The following is a 6,055-nucleotide window of genomic DNA, read 5'->3' as shown; positions in this document are numbered from 1 at the left end:
TCAGTGAAAAAGATGAGATTACTCACATCACCGTTTTTGTAGAGATCTGCAAAAAGGATTTCTGGCCTCCCCTTTAGTAGTTTCTGTTTAAAAGCTTCATTGTGTCATTTTTAGCCTCTGGAGGGTAGAGAATGGATTCAGCACTGAGGGTGAGTGGGGACATGGTGCCTGTGGGCTCTGCTACTACTGCTGCTCTGTTTTGCGCCCAGTTGCCATAGCAACCAGTTTGTTTGTCTGCTGTTTTGGTAGCTAGCTCTAATTTAGTTGAAAAAACCAGCAAAAAGAGTAACAAATCTTTACACCAAAAAACTTAAGATATGTTTCAAGTTAGTCCGTGCTCCTGTTTGGTATACTCACTCAGTTTGGTCGTTTGATGTAGTTGTATTAGTTCCCCTTGCTAGGTTTGTTCTAGCTCATTTCTTCTGGCTAGCTTGTTAGTCTGTTGGCTAGGTTTTTGTTGTGTAGCTAAGTTAGCTAGCTAGAGTCAAAACAGGTGCAAAGTACTTTTTTTCTACTCTGAATGAATAGAGTTGTTCATATCTTGTCTGGAATTATTTTTCAGATTAGAGTGTTTATCTCATTCTAAAAATCGGGGAGAAAAAAAATAAATATATCAGGAGCTCATGTTGAGTATGTCTCTCTCCCTCTCTCCCTCTCCCTCTCCCTCTCTCTGATACTGTGGTGGAGACCAAGCTCTCAGACCTTTGTGAGGGAGGACACTGTGGAAGACATGTCACCTATGCACCAAGTTGTCAGTAGGTGATGTTCTCTCAATGACAAGGACAGGGAAGGACTTTTGAGACCTGATGCTGAGGCTCGAAAGGGCTGAGGGAAACACACACAAGACCGGTAAGACACACTCTCACACAGCAGGAGGGCACCAACTCACAGCAGGAGGGCACCAAAAAGGGGAATCAACATTTAGTTGGTTGGCTCTTTATCTACAGTGTATTGTCTGAAATTTCATCCTCTCCTCCTCTCCTGTCTGCACTGATGGAAAAATACTTGACAGATGAAAACAATATGTTAGAAATTCCTTACGTTGGCATTCACCTGGTCAGTTATTTTCAGATCAGTGCACTAAAAGAGATGAGGCGAGGAGAGAATGTTTTTTTAAACCTTTGAAAAACAAATGTCAGAACAAAAAGAGTGAACTTCAATGTTATGGATTAGGGGTGTGAACGTTTAAATGAAATGGGAAAAGCAAAAATGTTTGTTGTTGTTGTACACAATTGACATCACAGTGCTGTCATCACAAAACTACTACTAAAAGTTCCAGGTCATCATCATCATAAAGGTCAAAATGAAAACGAAACAAATACCTAACGAAACAATGCTGTAGCGTTAGTAGTAGGAGATGCATCTTTCAAATGATTCGCTACGGATATAAAGCGCTCTGTCTGTCGTCTCTCTGCACGTCTGTGCTCTACATGTCATCAGTTGACAAGTGGCAGAGAGTGAGACAGGGAAGCGACAGCAGTGAAGTCCTGTATGGCGATACTTTGACAAGTTAAATGAGAAGGTGGTGAAATGCAAACTTCGCGAGGTGGAATTGAGCTACAGTGGCAGTACAGGTGCAGTGCTGAACCATCTGAAAGGGAGGAACCGTGAGTCCCAAACCATTGCTGGCAGCAGTACAGGCCCCTAACAACAGACATTACAGGCTCTTTACACGAAATAAGTATGATAAGTGACGGAGTGAGAAAATCATAGCACTGATTACAGAAATGATTGCAGTTCATATGCAGCCATTGTCAGTGGTAGAGGATGTCAGTTTCAATGCCCCTGGTGGCATAGAACCAGACTATAAGATTCCATGTCGAAAAACTGTGACGGCCCAGATGGAGAAATATTACAATGATTGCTCAGAAAGTACAAAACGCGAGCTCTCAAACACCTTACTGTACGTGTGTTTAACAATAGATTGTTGGACATTTATGAACCCATTGCCATACATCACTGTAACGAGCCATCATATTGATGAGAAGTGGGACATGATGTCCCATTTACTGACCACTGAGAACACGGAGAGGCACACAGCAGAGAACCTACAAATGTCATTAACCACCATCGTTGCTGAGTGGGTGGGGGACAGCAGTAAATTGAGCGCCTTTTGGTAGCCATGACGGTGGGAGATTGAGCGGTCATACGCAGGACCAATCTGCATTGTGAATTCACATGTAATTTTAAACCTGAAAAAGTGTCTGTATAAACATCTCTATCCTGGATGACTAGCAATATGCACTACAAGTGGGAATGTGTCCGATGGCGAGCTTTGCTCCTACTCCACTCGCTCTCTCTGGTTCTCTTTGGGAATAATATTCTTCATTGAAGTGGCTTATGAATTGAGCTCCTTCATTTGGACTATGAATGTGGAAGTCGGCCCTTTTGTGTGCAGAATTACATTTCATTATGCTATATTGCCGATTTGCTTATTGCTTCTCTCTAGGCTTTAGACTTGTGTTGCTTCCACTTTTATTTATGTCATTACACTGAGACAGCTGGGTTATTACCAAGCCCAGTATCAAAACATCTAGGTCAACTCATAACATAGGCTAGATTAATCTCTCTCTCGCTCGCTCTGTGCATGACATACTAATGTGTGAAGTATCTGGTGCAAGATCAAAATATCAGCCAGATTCTCACGTTATCGCCCACGAATGCACTCAATGCCGGAAGTACACTCACACAGACACACACCCACACAGGCACACACACACACACACACTCCTTCCCCATGAGAGTCATCAGTGTTAATGAAATGCCGCCGGAGCCTAGTTGTAATTTTTAAATAGATAAAAACATTTTAGTAATAAGTCATTCTCAGATGATAAGCTGAAAGAGGCAGAGATATACAGCCAGCAATTAATTTGACTGAACTGTTTGTCAATGTCTCATTTCTTCTTCTTCTTTCCCCACAGACCAGAAAAGTGCAGTGCTCTTACAGACGTTAAGGAGTTGGAGGAGATTGAGAGAAGAGTGTCTCTCAGGCTATAGATCTTGGCTGAGTCCTACACTTCAACCTCCATCATTTGTCTATGTCCTACACTTCAACCTCCATCATCTGCAGTTGTTACAGGCCAAGTCTCCAGGGGCCACAGCCAGTTCCGTGCCACCACCAGCTTCGTATGCCAGGGAATGTACCCCCAGTAGCCTGTGATGGGGCAGTGTTGCCAGGCCTCCTCAGTGATCCGAGAGCTGAAGCAGAGAGAGGGTCTCCGGCTGCAGGAACTGGGGCAGATGAGGCAGGCCAAGCGGGAGGAGATCCAAGGAGAAGACAGCCAGCAGGCCGGAGGGGGTTGGAGTTGTCTTCATCCCCCCTCTCCCTCTCAAGAGATAAAAACTAACAGGATGCTACTGTATTGCCTACACTTTCCATCATCATGTCTCTCTTGGGTTTCTCTCTCTTGGGTTGGTTGCACCTTTTAATGAAATGAGGGTAAATGTATTTATTAATTTAATGTTTAGTGTATGTGTTTGTGCCTGCACCAGTGTCTGTGTGTATTTCTGTAATCCACTGTGGGAGAGAAGATAAAGACCGGTCTGGAGAGGATGTTCAGTTTCTGGGTTGTTTTCTTCTTGTATCGCATCATGTTTCTCAGTGACAAAGCACGTGTGAGTGAAAACAGGCTGAAGTTCAAGTAGGTGAGGGTTTTTGGATGTTTTCTCTCACTGAAGTTGTTTTAGATGTAGGATGCCTGGCGAATGCACAGGCTCAGTCTGAGTCTCACACCCTGATTAGCTAACGTTACCAGTCATGGCTGAATCCCAGTGCCTTCATCTCTTCAAATATCAAGAGGTGTGTGTGTGTGTGTGTGTGTCTCATTAGTGTGCACGCATGTGCTTATTTTGTGTGTGAAATACTAATGTTTTTCTCTCACCTGTGAGGGCTGTTTGATTTGCTGAGAGCAATTTGCATTTCTGTGTGAAATGTGTGATAATCAGGAAACCATTACCAAACTGGAAGGGTTTAGCAGATTAGAGTCAGATGAATTTCTGCTGGGTTAAAGGGAGATATGTTAATACAGTATCTGAGCTATGTGTGTGTTATCTGAGCTATGTGTGTGTGTTCCTATCTCAGCTGGGTGTGTGTGTGAGGAGCATGAAGAGGAGCCCTAACAGGCTTTCCTCCTAACCTCCAGGAACCCTCAGAATCCTGTTTACTGCTCGGGGTGTAACACTGGAACTCATGTTATTTGCCAAAGGCGCACACACAAACACACACACATTCTTGCATGATTAACCTTGTGGGGACACACAATTCAGTACCATTCATAATCCTAATTTCCCTGACCCCTAAACCTAACCCTACCCTAACCTTAACCATTACCCTAAACCCCCTAAAAATAGAATTTGACCTTGTGGGGACTAACAAAAGGTCCCCAGTTGGTCAATTCTAGTTTGTTTACTATTCTTGTGTGGATTTCTGGTCCCCACAAGTATAGTTAAACATGTCCACACACACACACTTGTACAGCTAACCTTGCGGGGGGACACAATTCAGTCCCATTCAAAATCATATTTTCCCTAATCCCTAACCCTAGCCTGTACTCTTACCCTTACCCTAACCTTAACCCTGACCCAAAAACCCAACCTTAACCATAACCCTAGCTCCTAACCCTAAAACTAACTCCAGCTCCTAACTCTAACCTAATTCTAACCCACACACTAATTCTAACATAAACCCTAAACCCCCTAGAAATAGGATTTGACCACGTGGGGACTAACAAAATGTCCCCAGTTGGTCAAATGTTTGTTTGTTTACTGTTCTTCTGGGGGGGACTTCTGGTCCTTACAAGAATAGTTAAACATGTCTACACACACACACACAGAGAGAGAGAGAGCACTGTTCACCAAGGCTAATGTCATCAGTGCCTCAAGGCTGGTTCACTTGGGCGGTAGATTTGAACCCATTTTGCCTAGCAACTCTGATCCTTAGATCCCTGACATCTCCTCAGATGTGCAATTTACTCACTGTTAGTAGTGACTCTGCTTCTCTGAGTTCTGTGTTCAGTACTAACAAAGGAGAGAACAGGCTTTTTCTTACATTTATTGAAAGCAATTGAACCAGTGAACCCATTTGGCTTGGTATTTTTCAAGGGAAGCTCAAGCCCTACTACCAACAGGAAATTCATAGCTGTTTTGAATTATCTTTAACTTACCAGTAAAGGGTGGTTTAACACAAAGTCCCTGAATTACCAACCCCTAACCCCAGGCACTTTTGTAGATCTTGGATAGGTAAGCTAGTGCCATATTGATTTCACCTATCCAATCCTCTCAATATGACACAAGTGCTTTGGGGGGGTAGAGGCTAGCCTTGGGGTTGATTTGAGAGCCAGAGAGTTTTTAATTCAGTTTACTGTGGTGATACAGTACTAGACAGGGGTGATATAGTGGCATAGAGGGGAGTGCGTAGGACACAGATTTGGACTGCCTCTCAACTGTCAGCTGGCTATCAATAAACGTCTAGTCTTTTTCTCTCTGACAGAGCTCTTGCTCTCTTATAGACAGCCCTCTAGACTCTCCTGTCTCTGTTGACCTAATAATTTATCTCTCCCTTTCTGACTCAAGACGACGATACCAAAGACCATGCAATGGATATATTAAAAGGATAGTTACATTTTCTGAAGTTTTATCTTTATTTCGACTTACCTGGGGTGTTAAAAAGCTATTTGGATGTAACGGCAACAGGCCTAGGGAAATCAAAGTTATTTTAGCTAGAACTTCAATAAAGTGAACAATCCCTTTAATCTCCCCTAAGGATTTTGTAACATTTGTCTCATGCCTGCGTTTTGGTGTACTGTACAAAGAACCTGAAAGACAATTCACTGGGGATTGGAACCGAGCCATGTACTGCTACTTTCCTTCTATATTTATTTGTATCCCTTACTTTACCAGGTAAGTTGACTGAGAACACATACTCATTCACAGCAACGACCTGGGGAAGAGTAACAGGGCAGAGGATGAATGAGCCAATTTGAAGCTGGGAATGATTAGGTGGCTATGATGGCCAGATTGGGAATTTAGCCAGGACACCGGTGTTACCACCCCTACT

General features: G+C 43.2%; 1 long non-coding RNA gene across 1 annotated transcript; it reads left to right on the top strand.

The window, feature by feature from the left end:
• The first annotated feature begins 269 nt into the window (after positions 1-269).
• On the top strand, positions 270-3,553 carry LOC110498568. Its single transcript, XR_002469847.2, has 2 exons — positions 270-849; positions 2,922-3,553. It is a non-coding gene; the product is annotated as an uncharacterized LOC110498568 (long non-coding RNA).
• Positions 3,554-6,055: the final 2,502 nt, after the last annotated feature.

The sequence above is a fragment of the Oncorhynchus mykiss genome, chromosome 19, assembly GCF_013265735.2.
Source record: "Oncorhynchus mykiss isolate Arlee chromosome 19, USDA_OmykA_1.1, whole genome shotgun sequence".
NCBI lineage: Eukaryota > Metazoa > Chordata > Actinopteri > Salmoniformes > Salmonidae > Oncorhynchus > Oncorhynchus mykiss.
This window is presented reverse-complemented; position numbering and strand designations above follow the sequence as displayed.